This window comes from Monodelphis domestica, chromosome 2 (genome assembly GCF_027887165.1).
Source record: "Monodelphis domestica isolate mMonDom1 chromosome 2, mMonDom1.pri, whole genome shotgun sequence".
In the NCBI taxonomy this organism is placed as follows: domain Eukaryota; kingdom Metazoa; phylum Chordata; class Mammalia; order Didelphimorphia; family Didelphidae; genus Monodelphis; species Monodelphis domestica.
Window position 1 is genome coordinate 480358095 of NC_077228.1, and position 22476 is coordinate 480380570.

Genomic DNA, 22476 nt, shown 5'->3' on the forward strand with positions numbered 1-22476 from the left:
CCTTCAACTAAAGTTATAGTCTCTTCAGTCTCTTCTTCTTTGGGCTAATCATCCCCAGGTCCTTTAACTCATCCTCATATGGCATGAATTTATGATCCTTAACCATCCCAATTTCCCTCTTCTGGATACTCTATAACCTATTGATATCCATCCTAAAATGTGTATCCTAGAACCAAACACAATGCTCTTCATATATGAACTTAATCAGGGCAATCAAACACCATATTATCATTTCCTTATTCATGGAAGCTCTGTCCTTCTGAATTCAAGACTCTCCATGGCTTTGCTTATGCTTTCTACCCAGGAAGTCCTTTAAGCTAGTGTTCAGAAGAAGATGACCAAGAGGAGGCTGGAATTTTCTGGTTCAATATGATGAGTACCATCCAAAAAAAGAGCACCTGACTCCAACCCTTCATACTAGCCATCCTCCACGTCTAGAATGCTTTTCCTCCTCTACTTCTTCTCTTGACCTCCTTCAGGTCTCAGTTCACATCTCATCTTCTATAAGAGACTTCCCCATGTCTTTCAATGCTAGTGTCTTTCCCTCTAAGATTGCCTCCCATCTACATTGTATATATTTTTATATCTGCATATTGTCTCTCCCTCTAGAATGTGAGATTTTCAAGAGTAGGGACAATGATGGGTTTTGTTGTTGTTGTTGTTGTTGTTGTTGTTGTTGTCCATTGTATCTCCAATCTTTGTCACAAGGTCTGGCACATAATAAACACTTGTTCTCAGATGCTTTCTAGATGTGCAACCCTACGAAAGTCATTTAACCCCAATTACCCAATTCTTACTACTCTTTTGCCTGGGAACTGATGCTTAGTATTGATTCTAAGACAGAAGATATAGATTTAAAAAATATAAATGGTAATTGAATTAATACATGTTTGCTGATTGACACCTATAGAACAACATAAGCCAAATAACTGGATCTCCAAAACCTCTTTGACCCTCTAGCATTCAGAAGGCTTCCCACACAGGAGTCACTCAAAAACTTATTGTTCATTTGGTAATTAATTTGAGGAGAAATTAAAGAAATTCCCATAAGAATTCTGTCTGAATCATCTTCATAGGGGATTGAATATAAATTTACTTGGTCCGTTACACTTAATCTCTACCAGATTATTCCACCTACCCATCTGGTTGTCCAGTTTTAACATCTTTCCATCTACTCTTCTTAAACTTACACCATAACCGCCATCCCTTCTCTTCTCCCTGTAGGTATAGTAATTAAATCAATAGTACTATTATTTCTGGAATGGTTATGTCAGCTGATTAGTTTCTGGGCTTTCTTTGAAAAGATACTGGAGTACTTTGCCATTTCCTTTTCCAGCTCATTTGACAGGTGAGGAAACTGAGATAAACAGGGTTGTGACTTGCCCAAGGCTACACAGCTAGCAAATGTCTCAGGCCAGATTTGAAATGGGGCTTTCCAGAGGCCAGATCTGACACTCTATGTACTTCATCATCTAGCTGCCCCTATCTCTCTCTCTAACTTGAGTTTAATCATTTTTTCTACCCTTTTATAATTTTTAAATTTTTATTTAGAACATTTTCCCATGGTTACATGATCCATAATCTCTCCTCCCTCACTGTCTTCTCCCCCCTCCTGAATCCAACAAGCATTTCCACTGGGTTCCACATGTATCACTGTTCAAAATATATTTCTGTGTTATTCATATTTGCAGTAGAGTAACCCTTTAACATCAAAATCCTAATCAGATCCCTATCACACTATGTGGTCAATAATATATTTCTTCTTCCTTTTTTTTCATGTATTTTTTCTAAGGCATTTCTGGTTCCGCAGTTCTTTCTCTGGATGTGGAGAGCATTCTTTCTCACAAGTTCCTCTGCATTGTCCTGGGTCATTGCACTGCTGCTTTTTCTACCTTTTTTTTGGAAAGCCTCTTTCCTAGAATGAGGAAATGGAAGGAAAACAGGTGAGTGAAGAATTTTGCTCTCTCTGTCATCTGTTAATATCAAACCATCTGGCCTAAGCAGGGAGCCTAGTTCCTCTTTGCTCATTTTCTTGCTCTAAGTACAGCTGAAAGAACCTTTTCTGTTGTCCTTAGCACGCAAATGTTTGAAGTCATTTGGGGCTTTAAAAGCTTTCCAGATAATCTTCTTACAGATTCCAACCTTTCTCACATTTTCCCCTGGATACCTACCCTTGCTTCCATCTCTGTTTATTCCCCATCCCAACCCCATCTACGACCCTAATATAATTGCATAGGATAGTTCCATTTGCAGTTATACTGGTCTCTTTATATTCCCCTCTATTTTCCTCATCATTAAAATCATTCAGAGCTATAACCATGGGGGGGGGCTGACTGGGCCTTTGCCTCAATTTAGAAAATTCTAAAAGCACTTTTAGTTCTTCACTTATGTAGAAACAACAGAGCTTAGTGACTAGTTAGCAAAAAAGAGAATGAGTTAAAATAGTTTCTAGATGGCTTGCTTCCTCATCCCATCAGGGTAGTGTCTTGGGTAGACTCTGCTCCAGCCCAACTTTTCCCCACAGAAGCTTCTAGACTTCTGACTATGACTGCCCGAGTAGTGGTTACACAATTGACATTGGTTTAAAAAGTCATTTTAAGGAAAAATATACCCTTGGAAAACCTAGTTTTGGTTTGTGCCATCTCAGCTGTGAAGAAAGTACATTATATATTTAGAAATGATGTTTTCAGGTCTTAGGCCTTAAGGTCACACCTATATTTTCCCTGAATTTTGAATTTATTTATTTATTTAGAATATTTTTCCACAGTTACATGATGCATGATTTTTCCCACCCACCCCTCTTCTCTTTCCCGCCCATAGCTGAAAAGGAATTCCATTGGGTTATACATGTGTCATTGTTCAAAACCTATTTCCATGTTATTCATATTTGCAGTAGAGTGATCTTTAATGCCAAAACCCCAATCATAACCCCATCGAACCATGTGATTAGTCATATGTTTTTCTTCTTTGTTTCTGCTCCCACAGTTCTTTCTCTAGATGTGGATAGACAGTACAATATTCTCCTGGTTCTGCTCATTCCACTCTGCATCAATTCCTGGAGGTCTTTCCAGTTCACATAGAAACCAATGCAACCAGTGCAATAGTCCAGGACAATTCTGAGGAATGTATGAGAAAGAACGCTATCCAGTCCAGAGAAAGAACTGTGGGAGCCAAAACACAGAAGAAAAACAACTGCTTGATCACATGGGTCAATGGGGGTATGATTGGAGATGTAGACTCTAAACTGATCACCCTAAAGCAAATAATAATAATATCAAAATAGGTCTTGATCAATGACACATGTAAAACCCAGTGGAATTGCTCGTTGGCTATGGGAGGGGGGTGGGAGGAGGGGAGGGAAAGAATATAAATCATGTAACTGGAAAAATATTCTAAATTAATTAATTAAATAAAATTTTTCAAGTCACAAAAATAAATGAAAAATAAAAGGAGTCTAGTAAAATAAAATAAAAGAAAGAAACCAATGCAACCAAAATGAGAAGGAAAGCAATAAACTGGGAAATAATTTTTCTAACAAAACTCTCTGACAAAGGCTTAATTTCTCAAGTATATAAGGAAAAAAGTAAAATTTACCAAAAAAAAATCAATCCATTACCCAATTAACAAATGGTCAAGGGACATATATAGGCAGTTTTCAGATGATGAAATAAAAATTATCAATAATCACATGAAAAAGTGTTCTAAATCTCTCCTGATTAGAGAAATGCAAATGCAAATCAAAACAATGCTGAGGTATCACCTCACACCTAGCAGACTGGCCAATGTGGCTGCAAAAGAAAGTGATAAATGTTGTAGGGGATGTGGCAAAGTTGGGACATGGTTACGCTGTTAGTGGAGTTGTGAATTGGTCCAACCATTCTGGAGGACAATTTGGAATTATGTGCAAAGGGCTTTAAAAGACTGTCAGCCCTTTGATCCAGTCATAGCACTGCTGGGTTTGTACCCCAAAGAGATAAGGAAAAATACTTCTACAAAAATATTTATAGCCATACTTTTTGTGGTAGCAAAAAAACTGGAAAATGAGGGGTGTCCCTCGATTGGGGAATGGCTGAACAAATTGTGGTTATCTGATGGCAATGGAATACTATTGTGCTGAAAGGAATGATCAACTGGAAGATTCCTGAAATTTTTAAAATATGATTTGCTAATTATGGTTGAGGGTGAATAGATTATAGGACTTGGAGATGAATAAGACATTCATTTCTCATCCTGCTTTATATTTCTGAACTTCTGCATTATGCCTGTGAAGAAGGGTACTCTCTTTTCAATTTCTTTCTATATAGATAATAAACTTCTTGATACTGCCAGTTGTGAGGGTTTGTGGAAGGTCATAGCAAAATTTGGTAGTCTAGAGAAGTTCATCAGTATTGTATGTCAGCTCTATGATGGCATGTTTGCATGGGTTTGGATAAGGGACAAAGTTCTTACTTTTCCCCAGTCACCAATGGAGAGAAGCAGGGCTGTGTGATTACTCACATGCTTTTTAACATGATGTGTTCCGAGATGTTGTCAGATATCTTCAACAGGAATGAAAAGAAGCATCAAGGTCAGCAGTCTCTCTGATAGTGAACTATTTAACTTTAAAAGGCTATGAGCCAGGGGGCAGCTAGGGCAGCTAGGGTGGCTCAGTGGATTAAGAACCATGCCTAGAGACAGGAAGTCCTAGGTTCAAATCTGGCCTCAGCCACTTCCTAGCTGTGAGACCCTGGGCAAGTCGATTGACCCCATTGCCTAGCCCTTACCACTCTTCTGCCTTGGAACCAATACACAGTATTGATTCCAAGACAGAAGGTAGGGTTTTTTTTTTCTTTTTTAAAAAGGTTGCGAGCCATGACTAAAGTAGAGGGATAGTTGGTGCATGACTTTCTGTTCACAGATGATTGTGCACTCAATGCAGCCTCTGAGACTGAGAAGCAACAGAGCATGGAATAATTTTCTGCCACTTGTGCAAATTTTGACCTGACAATTAACACCAAACAAACAGAGGTTCTCCACTAGTTGGTACCATATCATCCAGGTATGGAACCATTGGTTCAAGCAAATGGAGAAATTTTGAGTGTTGAGGATAAATTTACTTACCTTGGCAGTATACTATCCAGGGATGTCCACATAGCTGATGAAATTGATGCACACATTGCCAAAGTTAACTCAATGTTTGGGAGGCTCCTAAGTTAAGTGTGGGAGAGAAGAGGTATTAGGCAGCCTCCAAAACTGAAGATCTACAGAGCTATTGTGCTGACTTCATTGTTGTATGCCTAAAAAACCTGGACAGTCTATCAGTACCATGATAGAAAATTAAATTGTCTTAGGAAGAATATGAAGAATTATTTTAATAAATGTATCTTAGTATAATCAGTTTCTTTGTCATCTTATTAATGTTGTTTTAGACATTTAACATTATTCTGAGAAGGGGTCCATAGACTACACCAGATTGCCAAAGGAGTGATGATCCTCCAAAAGGGTAAAAACCCCATGCCTGGCAGGTTTTCCAGTCAAATTCCTTTATTTTTAGAGATAGGAAAGCTAAGTCCTAGAGAAATAAAGTGGCTGACCCAAAATCATACAGTTAGTAAGTGACATAGAACTCAAACCGAGGTTCCAACTCTACTGACTCGAAAAAAAGTAAGCGAGGGAGGCAGTTGGTATATACAATGGATGGAGAATCAAACCTGGTTATGGGAGGTCCTGAATTCAAATATGGCCTCAGACAATTACTAGATGTGTGGCCCTGGGTGAGTCACTTAATCTCAATTTCCTAGCCCTTGCAGCTCTTCTGACTTAGAATTGATACTTATTGCCCTAAAATGCTCAGCCAATGATTGTTGTTGTTTGGTCCTGCCTAATTCTTTGTGACTCAACTTGAGGTTTTCTTGGCAAAGACACTGCAGTGGTTTGCCATTTCCTTCCCCAGCTCATTTTACAGATGAGGAAAATGAGATGAACAAGGCTAAATGATTTGCCAGTGGTTCCACAGTTAGTAAATGTCTGAAGTCAGATTTGAACTCATGAAGATGAGTGAGTCTCCCGGACTCCAGACCTGATACTCTATCCATTGCCTACCTCACTTGTTTGTGATTAGCAGGAGGGATTGAGGTTAGAGAAAAGGAAGAACTTTTACAAAGGTAAAAGTCATAGGACACTTGGACATTTGAAGAAGACAGGTTCATCAGTTCATTCATTTATTCAGGAAATTATTTAAAAATACCTATTACCCCCCTAGACTCTATGTTAATTGTTGGGAAAACAAACTGAAGTAAGACAATACCTGTGCTGCCAAGAAGTTTATCGTCCAGTACAAAAATACTTCTAACAAGAAGGAGATACAGAGATGTATGAAAGACTCAAGGAGGGAACATGCCTAGCTCAGGGGGTCAGGGAAGGCTCCTTGTAGCATGGAACTGAGTTGGCTTTGAAGGAAGGGTAGGATTTCAGTAGGTGGAGATGAGTTTGGGTGGGAATCCACTTAAGATATGGGATACAGATGGCATATGCAAAGGCATTCAGATGGGAGAGGGCAGGATGAGATTGGGGAAAAAAAACTAGCATCAAAGTTTGGCTGGAACAGAGTGTGTGAGGGGGAGGTGTGTGAGTTATGGCTAAAAAGGTAGGTAGAAGCCAGATTGCAGACAGCCTTGAATGCCAAGCTAAAGGGTTTATATTTTATCATCTAGACCAATGATCTCCAAACTTTTTTGACCACATACTTCTAGCAGTACAAAAATGTTAAGCATATAAAAGTTATTTACTATTTGTATAAAGTCTTTCTATATGTGTGTGTGTGTAATTTATATTTAAATTTATAGAAAAAGAAGATAGGCATGTAACTAGGACTTGAAGGAATCCAGAGTAGCCAGGAGGAAGAAATATGGAAGGAGAGAATTCCAAGTATAGACCTATGCCCAGATGACCCATCTTGTTCAAGGGAGTTGATGCCACAGGATTTCAGAATAGGTGGAAGGTGAGTAAAGTATGAGAATTCTGGAAAAGTGTGTGTGTGTGGGTAGATTATGAAGGGTTTGGGACACCAAATAGAGGATATTATATTTGATCCTGAAGGTGATACAAAACCAGTGTAGATTACTCAACAGGGGGATGGCATAGTTAGACCAGTCCTTTAGTCTCTTAGACAGCTGAGTGAAGGATGGCCTGAAATGAGGAAAGACTTGAGGGAGAGACACCAATCAGCAGGCTACTGCAATAGTCCAGGTAAGTGGTGATAAGGGCTTGTACCAGAAAGGTGGCAGTGTCAGAGTAAAGGAAGGGGTACATATGAGAGATGCTGTAAAAGTGCAATTGATCTCAGACACTTCTTAGCTGTGTGATCTTAGGCAAGTCATTTAATCCTCATTGCAAAAGATTAGACATGGAGGATAAGAAAGAGTGTAGAGTTGAAGATAATACTTAGGTAGAGATCCTAGATAATGCTTTTCTTTCTTCCTTTCTTCCTTCCTTCCTTCCTTCCTTCCTTCCTTCCTTTCTTTCTTTCTTTCTTTCTTTCTTTCTTTCTTTCTTTCTTTCTTTCTTTCTTTCTTTCTTTCTTTCTTTCTTTCTTTCTTTCTTTCTTTCTTTCTTTCTTTCTTTCTTTCTTTCTTTCCTTTCTTTCTTTCTTTCTTTCTTCTTCCTTCCTTCCTTCCTTCCTTCCTTCCTTCCTTCCTTCCTTCCTTCCTTCCTTCCTTCCTTCCTTCCTTCCTTCCTTCCTTCCTTCCTTCCTTCCTTCCTTCCTCCCTCCCTCCCTCCCTCCCTCCCTCCCTCCCTCCCTCTCTCTCTCTCTCTCTCTCTCTCTCTCTCTCTCTCTCTCTCTCTCTCTCTCTCTCTCTCTCTCTTTCTTTCTTTCTCTTTCCTTCCTTCTTTATTACTCTTTCTTTTTCTTCCTTCCTTTCTCATTTGTCTATCTACCTTATAAACATTTTTTTAAGTACCTGCTATATGCCAGGCACTGTACCAGATGCTGGGATCTCTCTGGGACTGTCTCAGAGCCTTGTTCTGTGGAGGAAGAAAAATGGATGAATGGAGCTCTGTGGCTGTGGAAGCAGAAACTTGATGCTGAGCCACTTGTTGGTAATTAGTGTTTGTACGTGAAGCCCAAGAGGCTTCTTTTCAGGGTTAGCAGGTGGCCTAGGGAAGCTGTCTAGCCAATTGCACTCAGCATAGCCCCAAGTTCCTGACCAACAGATGGATCTGGACAGGAGTAGCACTGGCCTCATATATATTGGTCACAGTCAGCAAGGATTGGACCCACCACTTTCTCTCTTATTGTTCTGGAGAGGGCTGCCAGGAATAGGGCTGCAAAGTATCTATCTGAGAAGTGGTGGAGGAAGGAGGCTCAAAGGGAATCTGTGATCTCTGAGTCCTGGAAGATTGGTAGTGGGCAGAGGCTCCAGTGGTCCAATATATTTGGCCCCATTCCTATCCCACAGCAAAAAGATGACCTTTCCTCTGCCAACTAAGGGGCATCCCAGGCCCTCCGGGCTATTCCTGGAAGGCAGTTGGGTAGAAGTAGGTGGGCAGCATGCCAATGTTCTAGGCTAGAGCCATTTTTGCTCTGTAAATAAATACCATGAATACACTGACCACCACAGCCTGTCCCTTCTTCCTCTCCTTTCAGCTTCACCATCGCCTTCTCAGGGTGAGGACCTGGAGTATCCCTCCATCCATGAGAGGAAGTTTTTCCAGATGCTAAGCGAGGGTAGGAGTCTGTGGAGCCTTTATCCTGGACCTGTCTTGGACGCTTTTGTTTGTGGGAGAGCCTGAGCCTCTAAAGACTGTCTAGTCCTCTGACACTGAGGTAATAGATGTGGAGTATTTTACAATCTTTCAAATGCCAAATTACTATCATCATCATCATCATCATCATCATCTTACCTTTCAGTAAAGGTTCTTTGGAATCAGGGAGATTTCAGCATCCTTCACCCTGGGGAAATTGAGGCTAGATCATGGAGGTCTGGACTGCCTAGAACAAAGAGTTTATGATATAGAGCATATCCGGGAGTGGAATGTGGGAGGATAAGGCTTTTGTTTGGCAAAGATATCTGATAAAAACAGGAGATGCTACATTAAGATTTTAGGTCTAATCAAATTATTAAAGGATCTCAGGGAAAACAGAACTGTGTGCCAAGCAGAAACAAGAAATGAGTTTGGGGGCAGTGGATAGTGCAATGAACTTGGAATCAGAAGGAGCTGAGTTCGATCCTTCCTCAGATTCTAGGTGGCCCACTTAACTTCTGTGCTTCAGTTCCCTGAGCTGTAAAATGATGGGGGTTGGAATCATTGGCTTCTAAGGTCCCTTCAAGGTAAGACCCTTTGATGAAAGATGATCAGTTGGTGGCAGATGAAGGCATATGCACACACATACCCCCCCACCATATATACCCCACATGATTATCTTGTGATAAAGGTAATAATAATACTTGAATACAGGGTGCTGGACAGGATATGAGTAGTACAGTGGAAATCACACTATATTTGGAGTTGAAGAATCTGCTTTCAAATCCAACCAATGACCTCTTTTGTTATGTTGGACAGATTCTTGGACCTAACATGTGCAAAAGCCCTTCTAGTTCCATATTTATGGTTGTATTTTTTAAACCCTTACCTTCCATCTTAGAATCAATACTATATATGGGTTCCAAGGCAGAAGAGTGGTAAGGACTAAGCAATGGGGGTTAAGTGACTTGTCCAGGGTCCCACAGCTAGAAAGTGTCTTTAGGTCAGATTTGAACCCAGAACCTCCCATCTCTAGGCCTGGCTCTCAATCTACCATGCCACCCAGCTGCCCAGGTCATATGATTTTGAAATTCTACTTGTTGAAACCACCAAGAGTTTCACACTTGTAAGATGTGTACATTGAACCTCATGGTTCCCATTCCCACGTGGCAGCTGGAGCAGAGGATTCCGCCAGGTGAGTTCAAGTATGGGGCCCAACCTGCCTGTCTTTTATACTTTTGATTTTCTTCACTGGGTAGCTGAGCAAGCATTGCTCCTGAAGTTGACCAGTCCTGACTTAGAGGGACCATGGGGACTCCATCGGGTGGACGGGAGAAGTTTCTTCATTAGAGAAGACGACTCCAGACAGGTCCTGGCTTGGTTGGTAGACCAACATTCAATGTGAGATGGGCAACAGTCCTTCAAAATGCTTTAAGTTCTAATGAGGTTTAGAGGTCAGCCTCCCAGGGGAACATGACTACTTTAACATTAAGTTACTGAATCCTGTTTTGTGTCTTTTTCTTTCAAAGCTTATTTCTGAGTATTTCATCTTTAGCATCCAATTAAAATCATATATTGAATATTTCTACTGTCTACTTCAGAGAGACTTTAGAGGAGTCTTATTCAGTTTTTTTCCCCCGGAGCCCTCATAGGAGAGGTTATAACAGCCTAAAGAATTTTAAGAAAGAAGTCTAAATAGCCCTTCTTATTAGAGGTCAGGCTCTCCTGGGCAAGACACATGCCCAGGTGAGGCACACTGCCTCTCACCCCACCACGCACTCCCTGGTCCTAAACCTGTTGCACTAGGCAGTCTTGACCTCCATGTTTAGCCTCAATTTCCCCTGGGTGACAAAGGCTGAAATCCCCATGATTCAACGATCTTTACTACAAGGTGAGAAGGTAAAGATGATGATATTAATATAGCATTTGGAAGATGGCAAAGCACTCTACATCACCAGAGGTGGGAAGGGGATCCTTAGTGGAAAAGGGAAGGGGTTGAGTGCTCGGTGCCTTGGGACCAGTAGCAGCTCATGATGTTAGACATGGAAGCATAAATGAATGGATGCTATACAGGTTGTTTGTTTGTTTTTTTTATTGCCTCTGCCTCTTTTCTTCTCTTTTGTCATTATTTGGTCCTAAAGTCTAACTGTTAGTAGAGAAATTCAGTTTATAGAGACCGTATCCATAAGTCACAAGGGATAAGAAAAGTCATAATCGGGACAGTAGTGAGTCTGACCAAGTTTGAGATGATAGGATTTATGGAACTCAGGTGATTGGATTAGCTTGGAGCGACTTAATTATGTTCCTGTCCCACTCCTACTACCAGGAATCTGGGCTTTGGCTTGGAGAAAGAATCTGACCATCCAGTATGATAGGGAGAACAGGCAACTGCCCTCAGGAGGTAGGGTTGAGCTAGAAGAATGTGTGGCGTGAGCCATAGGGGATGTCCTTCGGTTGCTCCCTATAAATGGGCCATTGTCAACGGAGGAAGCATGGGGCAGCTGGCTTGCAGTGCCTGTTGGGCTGGGGCATTTGTGGGAGCTATTGAATGGGAAGGCAGCTATTACATTTCCTGAAAGGAACCAGCCCGAATCAGAGAAGCAAGCAATGATGAGAATGCCCAGTGAGAGGCAGAGGTCATGGTGGTGAAGGATAGTATTGAGGTGAGAAGAAGAACAGGGTGTGTTAAGGCAGACATAACCTTGGGGGTCTCCTGCCCTTCAGTAACATCACTGTGGGGTTCACAGGTCCGGGGGGGGCATGGGGAGCTGGAGGAGGGTTCAATGGTTCCTGAACCAGTCCTTGCTTGTGGCTTGTATTCTCCTATAGACCAAAGACAGTGTGCAACAGAATAAAGGAAATAAAACGTGATGAGAACTCAGGGTCCGATGGAGCCTCTCTCTGAAGGGCACCAGCCGAGAATACTCCCAATTTACCCTTCCTGAGAAAGAAATTAAATAGGCTGTCTGTGTCCATGCCCATATTGAATTGGGAAGCCTCAGTTCTGGGTCTTTGCCTTAATTCGACAAACACTTCTTTAGGGCCTACTGTGTGCCAAGTTCTGTGCTTCCGTGCACATCATTATTCCATGGATGCAGCAGCCAATTTGAAATGATGCAAATATGCCAAGCTGCCTCATTAGCTGGGGAACAGCTATACTTAGCCCTATTTGCATACATTTCGAGCTGATGTGAGCCAGGCAAAGTGCCGATTCATGAATTTAATAACATTCTCTTACTCTGAACAGCACTCCTCCTCCTACCAGCCTTCCTCTGAGGGGGGAAGAGTGTTCGGTCCTCCAGATCCTCATCACGGCTGCATCCTCAGCTTAGGGGGAGCCCTCATTCCAAGTGGCAAAACCTCATTTAGGGCCCATAGCTTTGGACTCCACAATCATCCACAGAATCAGTCAGAAGAGCCCCCAGAGAAACATCGAGTGGTGTAATGAATTGAAAACTGGATTTTCGAGTCTGAGGATCTCAGTTCAAAACCCAGCTCTGCTACTTGCCACCTGTTTGATCTTGGGGAAATTACTCTACTTCTCTGGGCCTCATTGGCCTCATTTGTAAAGTGAGAAGGTTTGACTAAATGATCTCTAAGGTTCTTTCCAGCTCCAAACTCTTCATTCCTAAGGCACGTAGAAGACAATGTGAATCCTGTCTAGAACATTCCTAGCAAGTGGTCACTGATCCAGTTTCTACTTGAAGACTCGCCATGATGGAGAATTTATCCTTGGTTCCCCATGTCTCTCATGGAAGGTATTGGTGTTTGGAGGCCATTCCATGGGCAGTCTGAGATCCTCCATGTATATCTAAGGATATAAGAGTTTCCACCTTGGTTCAGATCCAGTATCTACTTAGAACAGCCTTCAGGCACAAATGAATAGGAATGGGGAAGATCTATTTGTCCCCCTCAAAGTTTAAGAATGCCCCCTTCTCCCCAATTATCTGTTTTTCCCTTAATAACCCATTATGCATCAATCATCCCAAAATGTACCTAAAATTCTCTTTCAAACTATTCATATTTCCACCTAGTATTGATGTTTTTGTTATGATGTTTCAGTCATATTCAACTCTTTGTGACCCCATTTGGGGTTTTCTTGGCAAAATTACTGGCATGGTTTGCCATTTCCTTCTCCAGCTCATTTTACAGAGGAGGAAATGAGGGTTAAGTGACTTTTTACCCAGGTCACATGGTTAGTAAGTGTTGGAGGCCACATTTGAACTCAAGTCTTCTTTACTCCACGCCTCATGCTCTATCCACTGGGTAGTAGCTGCCCCTAAGCAGTAGACTGAGGTGATCAGACCTATATTTTAGGAATGCTTCTTTGGGAACTGTTTAGAGGATAGATTGGAAAGAGAAGAGATAAGAGTCCTTTCCCACTTCCCTCCTCAGTAAACTATCATTTGTAACAAAGAATAAGAAAGAGAGGGAAGAAAATAGTTCAGTAAAACTCACCAACGCATCCATCAAGCCTGCCAGTGTGTGCAATATTTTACATCCATACTATGGTCTGGAAAAAATAGAAGAGCTTCTCTCTCTCCTCTCTTCCAGACTCAAGCTTGGTTATTACCATTATACAGTTTTGTTTCTTTCTTCTGTTGTTCTCTGTGTGGGTGTCATCACAGTCATTGGGTGCACTGTTGTTCCTGGTCCTGCTCAATTCACTTCACATCAGTTTATCCTATGCTTCTTTGAATTTTTTAAATTCATTGTTTTGTAGGGCACAGTGATATTCTATCATAGTCTTGAATCACGATTTGTTTAGCCATTCTCCAGTGGATGCCAGCTCTCTCGTTTTGATGAGCTTTGCCAGTCTAAAGATTTATAGATTCTTTTTGTGTGTGTTGTTTATGGAAATGCATTTTTGGTGTTTACACTCAAAATTAAAGAGTAATTTAAAAATATTAAAAAAAATAAAAGACTTATAGAATGTAAACTGGTTCTTTTGTTAAGTCACCTAAGAAGCCAGGGATTGACCCTAAGGAATACTAAATGACATACTGTTCGTTTTGAGGGTAGGAGACCAGGATACTTACTCTGTAAAGCTGACGGGCCAGCTCACTCAGGATTTCTTTGTGGGAGCAGAGGCTGGATTAGAAACACTTGCAATTTGTTGTTTGCTGTTGTTCAGATATGTCTGACTCTTCCTGACCCCATTTAGGATGTTCTTGGCAAAAATACTGAAGTAGTATGACATTTCTTGCTTCAGCTCATTTTACAGATGAGGAAACTGAGGCAAACAGGGTGAAGTGGCTGCCCAAGGTCAAATAGCTAGTAAATGTCTGAGGCTGCATTTAAACTCAGGTCTTCTTGACCACAGATCAGGTGGTCTATCCTCTGTTCCTGATATTTATTCCCCTGATATTTGGTATTCCCTCATTTTAATGGAAAATGGATCCCAGTCTATCCCTAGAATGAAAAGGCAGTAAACTAGAGCATAGTCCATTGAAAGGGGAGAAAGTGCTTCCTAAGAAAAACTTGAGGGTTAGATTCAAGTATGGCCTAGGGGTGGAACTGTAACTAGGGCAAGGAGACCAGGTGGAAAGGGCAGTGTTAAGAAGAGGTCCAACCTTTATCCTTTACAGATGAGATTAAGGTCATAGAAAGGAAGGGACTTGCCCAATTTAGTGGCAAAGACAGGACTCCAACCTAGCCTTGCATCAAGTCCTACAATCTAGCTCTTTCTTTCTTACTTCCTCCCTCCCTCCCTCCCTCCCTCTCTCCTTCCCTCCTTCCCTTTTCCTTCCTTCCTTCCTTTCTTCCTTCCCTCTTCCTTCCTTCCTTCCTTCCTTCCTTCCTTCCTTCCTTCCTTCCTTCCTTCCTTCCTTCCTTCCTTCCTTCCTTCCTTCCTTCCTTCCTTCCTTCTTCCTTCCTTCCTTCCTTCTTCCTTCCTTCCTTCCTTCCTTCCTTCCTTCCTTCCTTCCTTCCTTCCTTCCTTCCTTCCTTCCTTCCTTCCTTCCTTCCTTCTTTCCTTCCTTCCTTCCTTCCTTCCTTCCTTCCTTCCTTCCTTCCTTCCTTCCTTCCTTCCTTCCTTCCTTCCTTCCTTCCTTCCTTCCTTCCTTCCTTCCTTCCTTCCTTCCTCCCTCCCTCCCTCCCTCCCTAAGGATCAAATGAAATATTTGTAAAGTGCGTAGCACAGTGCCTAGCACATAGTAGGTACCATACAAATGCTAGTTATTATTATTAGTGGGAGAAAAAAATATTTTTCCAATTATTAATAAAATATTACTGTTAAATACTATTTAATCTTATCCTTTTAAATTCAATTTTTATAAAATTTTAAGGTATTTACAATTATTAGTACAATTGAATATACAAAGTCTGTACATAAGTAAATATACATATATTGGGAGAATGTGCTCAAAATGTTTCATTCTGATAGGGCTGTGTAGTTCCCAAAGTTTAGATAGCACTGTTTTCATCCAGTCTATAATCCCAGTTTGGAAGCTTCCCCTGAAAACCTTGGCAATCATTTAGCTAGCTGAAGAAGGGATAGACAGAGCTATCACATGCAGTTCAAGTCTATCCCATCACCTCAAAAATAGAATTCAACACCCTTCCCAAAGTACACAAAACCAGCTCTTCTGTCACACCATGTGTCTTGTTTGGGAGGATGACCGGTTGGAGATTCAGCTCAGCCTGCTGGTACACACAACAGAAAAGCATGGAAAGTCAGAGCTAGAAGGGCTCTCTCTCTTTCTCTCTCTCTCTAGTCTCAATCCCTCATTTGACAGATGAGGAAATGGAGGCCCAGAGCAGTTATGTCTCCATGGTCCCATAACTAGTAAGTAGCATACAAGAGCCTTGAATTCAGATCTTTCCATTTGGTTTTCTTTCCAGTGTTCCTTCCCGTTCCTGCAGTGAGAGAACTAGGAAAACATTTTTTCTCTGCTTGTGGGGCTTTGGGTGGCCAAGCCAAACAATCCACTTATGGGCTTTTTATCATGGTATAGCTGGTCTTAGAACCAGAAGGAACTGGATTTAAATCCTATTTTTGATAGGAACAGGCTATATGGTTCCAGACAGACCTCTAAAACTGTATAGAAGCTGCTGACCTTTAGTGATAGAGGGAGTTCCCTCATTCAGGGAGTTAGTTCCTATAGTAATTAAATCATAGGTCCAGTCCCCTTCCCAATCTTTGTGGGCTTGTGGGAGACCAGACAGAAAGTAAGGTTTATGGGTGGCCTCAATAGGAGAGGAGAGATTTGTGCAGTCCTATGTAGAGATGTACTTGGTATGCTAGTAAGGTTCCTAGGGGAAGGGGGACAGGGAAGCAGGTGAAGATGGAGTGGTCCCCCCATTTCCAAGAGGCCAGTGGGAGTGATCAGGAGATTATGGGGTAACTAGTACTTTCAATGATTTATTTTGGGGTGGCAAACAAGAGACCAGTAGCACTAACTCCTCTACCAATCCACTGTTCAATTTGGTCTGGGAGTGTTTCTCCATCCTCCCTGTTGCTCAGGAGTATAGTGCTCAGATATACACAAGCCATACATCATAGAAAGGTGAAGGTATAGGCAACCTTATGCTCATGAGACTCTCAGCACTAGAACAAGGTTTCTAGCACATAAAGACTCATTCTCCATGTGCAGGCTGAGAAGCTAAGCAGGAGCTAGAAGGAAGCTGCTCATGTGTGTATCTCTTGGGTTTAGAGAGGGTCAAATCTCCATAGATTTCACAAAATGTTCATGTCTGGAATCTCATAGATTCTTACATCAGCTGGAAAATGAAAAAAAAAAAACCAACACCCAGAATGGGTGACTGATCTACTCAGAGGAAGAGATGGGCACTGTTAAATTTATTTGTGTGGTTAGACTTGAATATTAAAATTGATGGTCACCAGGGATTTAATTTCTAAAATCCCAAAACGTATTACTAAAGTAAATGGAATTTATGGTAGTTTATTTACAATAGAGAGAAGACATTAATGAAGTGAGAAAAGGGTAGAGAGGAAGAGAGCTCTTGGCTTCCTCAGAGCCAGGTAGAAATTCTAAGGCCCTAATCAGGGAAAAGAGTCTCAAGATGATGAACCTTTCTCAGAAGTTTACACCTCCAGAAAGGCAGGGTAACTAAGTCAGCCTTTCACTCACCATGGTAACTGTCTAAAAGGAAAGCAGTCGGAGGTCTCCTGCAGGAGTCCAGTTCCACAACCATGTCCCAGGGTCCATCTTCCAGTCTCTACTCAGAGTGACTCTTCTTCCTTCTATCATGAATCTCAAATGCTCTAATATTGAATGAATCTTCTGGCCTCTATGGTTCTCTTTTAAAAAACCCTTTTCTCTTGTGTCACCTCCCTTAAATTTCACATCTACCAATCAAAGCAGATGCTCCTCTCCAGGACTGCCCACTCTTTAGTTCACACCTTTTTGTGGTTAAAATGGGTATATCTACTTCAAATACTGAGTTACTACTTTTGTAGATTAAAATGGGCAGATCTACTTCAAATACTGAGTTACCAGCTTTTGGGGATTAAAATCTAAAAATAGATTGTGGATTACAATTCAATCTTCCCAATAAAGGAAGAGCTAAGTACCTTCATTGTTACAATCAGGAGATAGCTAAATCCAATCTTCACAGCACCAATTTGGGAAACTGTAGTCTGAGGCCAAGGATTGTGTTTCATACATCATTGTGTCCCCTATGTGAATCAAATACAGTGCCTGGCATATAGCAGTTGCTTTACAGCCTTGAATCAATTTCCTTTTCAATTCAACAACGAATGCATATTAAGAACCTACTGTGTAGCTTTAATCCGAGCTGTACTCTTTCATGAAATGGAATACTATAGTTTGACTGAAGTGCTGAGTGCATGGAGGTAGGTAATATGAGATAAATCTAAAAAGGTAGGGTAGTTCATTTATCATCATCATCATTAATCATGCAATTTGCAGGTATAATCTCTGGTAAACCTTACCTCCTTAATTCATAATTTAAAATTTTCATACTTATATAGTCCCATTTTTCTTCATTGCTTCCTCTCTCCTCTTCTTCTTTCCATCTCTCCTCCTTTTGTCTCTCCTTCTCTTCCTTCCTTGCCTTTTTTCTTCCTTCTTTTCTTCCATAGTTTAGCTTGTATCTCACATCCTAGCCACAAGCCACCTCCATGATCAATGTTCCTGTCCCTCTGGATTATTTGATCTCAAGAAAAAAAAGTGAAATTTCCTTAGAGCTTCAAGAGCTCTGAGAAGGCCATCTGCCTACAGGTGGCCCCACTCCTCTACCCTTGCCCAGTTGAAAGCCTTTTTTGTTGACCTCCAAAAAGTGGGTGGCACTGCTTTCCTGAATGTACTAGAGTACATAGCAGAGGTTACAGGTAAACTGTACTCTGTGCTATATTCTGTACAACCCTCTGAGTTTTTTTTCCTGCCTTGATTAATTTGCCAACACTGTTTCTTTCACCTAGAATTCTCTTTCCATCTCCCTTGTTGACCCAACTCTTCCTGTTGAAATGCTACCTTATCTAGGAAGTTTTCCATTACTTCCCTGATTCATACTAACATTATCTTGCTTAGATCTCACATAGCAATTTGTTTGGAACTTTTGAATGCATTTATCATATATCATTTGATATCATAGTTAATTTTCATCTCATGTCACCTTCATCTTCACATCCTTTTTCACTGTCCCTGCAGGGCTATCTAGCCATCTGTCTCCCTTTGCCTGTCTCCTCCTCCTGCATTCTTGCTCAGGGCATAGTAATCAACTCACTAAAACAATTGCTTCTGGAAGGGACAAGACCAACAGCCACCCCATGGATCAACTTGCCACCCCTGTGATTCTCCATGCTCATACTCTGTTCTCTGGCCACTATTGCTAAATCTCCATGTTTTGCTTTTCCCTATTAACATGTAAGGTCCTTGAAGGCAATGCCTGGCTCATTGTCTCCCTTTCAGTACATAGCACAGTGCCAGGGGTATAGTAAGTACTTAATAATAAATCCTTTTTCATTCACTTATTCACTCATTCATTTATCTATCCATTCATTGATTCACTCATTGTATCCCTCTACCAAACTATAATCTCCATGAGAGCAGTGAGCTTGTCTAAATCTTGCATCTTATCCCAGTGCTTATCACATAGAAGAAAGCAGTAATAAAATATAATAAAACCATACTGGACTTGGATAGTTTTAGTCTGGGTTCTGTAATTTAGCTGTGTTGACCTCTCTGTGCCTATAGGTAGCCCAGTAAATAGAGTACTGGAATAGGAGCTGGGAAGATCTGAATTCAATCTAGTATCAGATACTGACTAACTCTGTGACCCTGGGAAATTCCTTTAACCTTTATCTTCATTAATTTCCTCCTTTATAAAATAATAATATATATAACATATATATCGTTAATATAAAAATAAATAATATAATAATAGACCCTACCCCTCAGGGTTGTTGTGAAGATCAATTGGGCTAATAATTGTAAAATGCTTAGCACAGTACCTGGCACATAGTAAGAGGTATATAATGTTAGTTTTTACTACAATTATTAATGTTATAATAACACATTATCTATCTCGCTTGATTTTTATTAAGATCAAGTGAGAATTGGTGGGTCAAGTATCCTAAAAACCATGAAGAGCTATTTAAAGTGACTTTAAATATTTGTTGAATTGAGTTGAACTAAACTCAAGTCCTCGGATCCCAAAACTTTTTATTTTGTTGTTGTTGTTGTTGAGTATAGCCCCTAGGGCTTTTTAATCAACCCAGAAGAAGAACTTAGGGCAGAGTTTCCATGAAAGTTAAAAAAAATTGTAATTATTTCAATGGAATTTGTTTCTTTTGTAGTTCTATGTATTTCATGCATTAAAAAAAAAAAAGAAATTCTGGCAAGAGCTCCATTGGCTTCACCAGACACTTAAAGGGGTCTAGGATATATACAAACATACAAAACTTAAGAATCCTAGGCTTAGAGGTTGCTGGGTTATTCATTTTTTACAATCACAAGGAACTAATTCTCACTGCAATATGGGGCTCCTCTGCTTTGTCCACTTCCCTTAGGCAGACTTGCAGATAACCAACTTTGAGTGTCAGCCGGCCAATGAATATAAAGAAAGGATTCTAATATTCCAAAATATTAGAATTTCATTCTAAGTCTTAGTTGGTCAGTTGCTTAACTTGGGTTGGTAGGTGAATGGCTAATGATTTTTGTTTGTTTCCTCAGTGGCTTATTTCCCTAAGAAGAATTCTGAGAGCTCCCTGAAGGCCAGGATTAATACCTCTATTTCCTTTGGATTTCCCAAAGTACATGGAAAGGTATATTTAGTAAGCTCAATAAATAAATTCTTGTGTTTTTTTTTTTTAATTCGCCGACTGTTCTAGCCTTCTTTTAAAAAAAAATTATTATCATGCAAAACACACTTTCATATTGGTCACTGTTGTAAGAAGAAAGTCATACGTAACCAAACCCCCCAAATAAAATGATATATAAACTGTTGTGAAAGATGACTCCAATAGTTCTTTCTCTGCAGTTGCCTAGCCTTCTAAGAGCTTCTTTATACCCTATCCCTCTGAACCATGGGTTGGCCAAATGGCTTGTCTGATTCCTGAGTAAGGCCCATATTCCTATACTATTGGCCCATTAGGGACTTCAGCTTTTTCCTTCATCTTCTGGAGATGAAGATAAAATGGAGAGATGTTGTCTCCATTTTACATACGGGTAAAGCAAATTTCCAATAGGGGGACAAAGTTGATCAGCAGTGCATTTAGCACCTATGGTAGTCAATTTTTTGAAGGCCTAGTTTTCCTTTGCTTTAGACCATCACACCAGACCCCTGCCTTATCATTCTCATTTCAATGCTGGAATCTTCCAAGACAAAGTTCAATGTTGGATGCTAGGGGTGATGTGGGTAGGGGTGAGGAGCAATTGCTTATATCTCCTCACCTATGACATTTGATAGAGGAAACAAGTCAGTTGTATATGAGTGAGACACTTTTGTTGTTGTATGGTCATTTATGGTCATTTCAGTCATGTCCAGCTCTTCTTGACCCCATTTGGGGTTTTCTTGGCAAAGATACTAAAGTGGTTTTCCATTTCCTTCTCCAGCTTCTTTTACAGATGAGGAAACAAAGGCAAACTGAATTAAGAGACCTGTATAACTACTGTCTGAGGCTGGATTTGAACTCATGAAGAAGATGAAACTTCCCGACTCCAGGTCCAGCACTCTATCCACTGTGCCACCTAGCTGCCTAAATGAGACACTACCCCTTTCTATAAAACCCATGACCTTCTCCTGCCTTTATACTGCTGTGGGCCATCCCAGTATGTAGGCTGTCTTATGAGAATGGTCTTTGCTTTGGAAGTATCTCTTGGCATTGCTATGGAGGGTGGTCAACAAGATGTCCTGACATGGAACCCCAGGCTTCTCTTATACTGATTAGGGGTGACCAAAGAGTTGTTGGAGCTCGGTCCATGAAAGCTTCTCAAGAACACTGTAGGAATTCCTTGCTCTTTCCATTGTGCCTAGAGTCCAGCAATCACTGTGATTATATCCCTCTCTTGTTGCCCCTGTCCAAATCTCAGGTTTCTTCCAAGAAATATCTCTATGGATCCTAAGGCTTTCATGTGTGTGTTGATTTAAAATGTAACTGTAATAAAGACCTATTGGTTTTTGCATCACTGTCTTGACTGTTTCTTTTGCAAAAGCCTTCTAAGTCTCTTAGTTATTTCAAAGGACTAATATAGGAGTAGGTAGAGGGAGTATTGTTGAAATTCCTTGTCAGTCTAAGGTTATTAGAGCAAAAAAGGGTGTCAACATGAAATATAAGTAAATACAAGTACTGCAGTTTGTTTAAGTAATGCTATTCTCACTATGAATACATATAAGAATAAAGACAGTGAGGTTAAAGGAGAGAAGAAAGCAAAGCACGAGAGTGGGATTTATTACCCAGTTATTGTTTTTATTCAGTTGTTTCAAATGTGTCTAACTCTTTCTGACTCCATTTGTAGTTTTCTTGGCAAAGATACTGGAGTGGTTTGCCATTTCCTTTTCTAGCTCATCTTATAGATGAGAAAACTGAGGCAGTCTAGGTTAAATGACTTGCCCAGGATCTTATAGCTAGTGAGTGTCTGAAGCTGAATTTGAACTCAGGTCTTCCTGTCTCCAGGCCAGGCAAAGCTACTACCCTACCTAGTTGTCCTTTATTGACTAATATAATGTATCAATGAAATACATGTCTTTCATATCTGCATATATGTATACATATATATATATATATCCCCTTCAAATGAAATCACAATAGCTTAGGACCTTTACATCTAATTTTTATGCATGCAAAATCTTTATGAGAATAATCAAAGAGCATCCTTCAGGAAAATATGACAGACACAGATAAGCCTTTGCAAACAATATTCCACCACAAACCACAACTTTACAATCACACAACATAACAAAAGATACACAGAACACAAGATCTCACTCTCTTTTGTTTGTTGATTACACAAAAGGTATATGACTTATTGGAGCAAAATCTAACTATGAAATATTTCCTCCAACATGGGATCTACCATGCATGGGTCAAGATCAGATCAGATTTTAAGACAGAGGCACTCTCATTCATTGATTATTCGATTATCAAAGAGTGACACAAGGATCAACAAGATTAATCAAAGAGTGAAACAAGGTATTCACCACTGTCATGGATGATGTTCTGAATGGATTGAAAAAGGGAAGAAAGATTCCTTATAGACAGCGAGCCCCTCTAGTTTCTCCCGTTTGTGTGGATGATAGTATATTGATTTTTATCAAGTCCTGCTA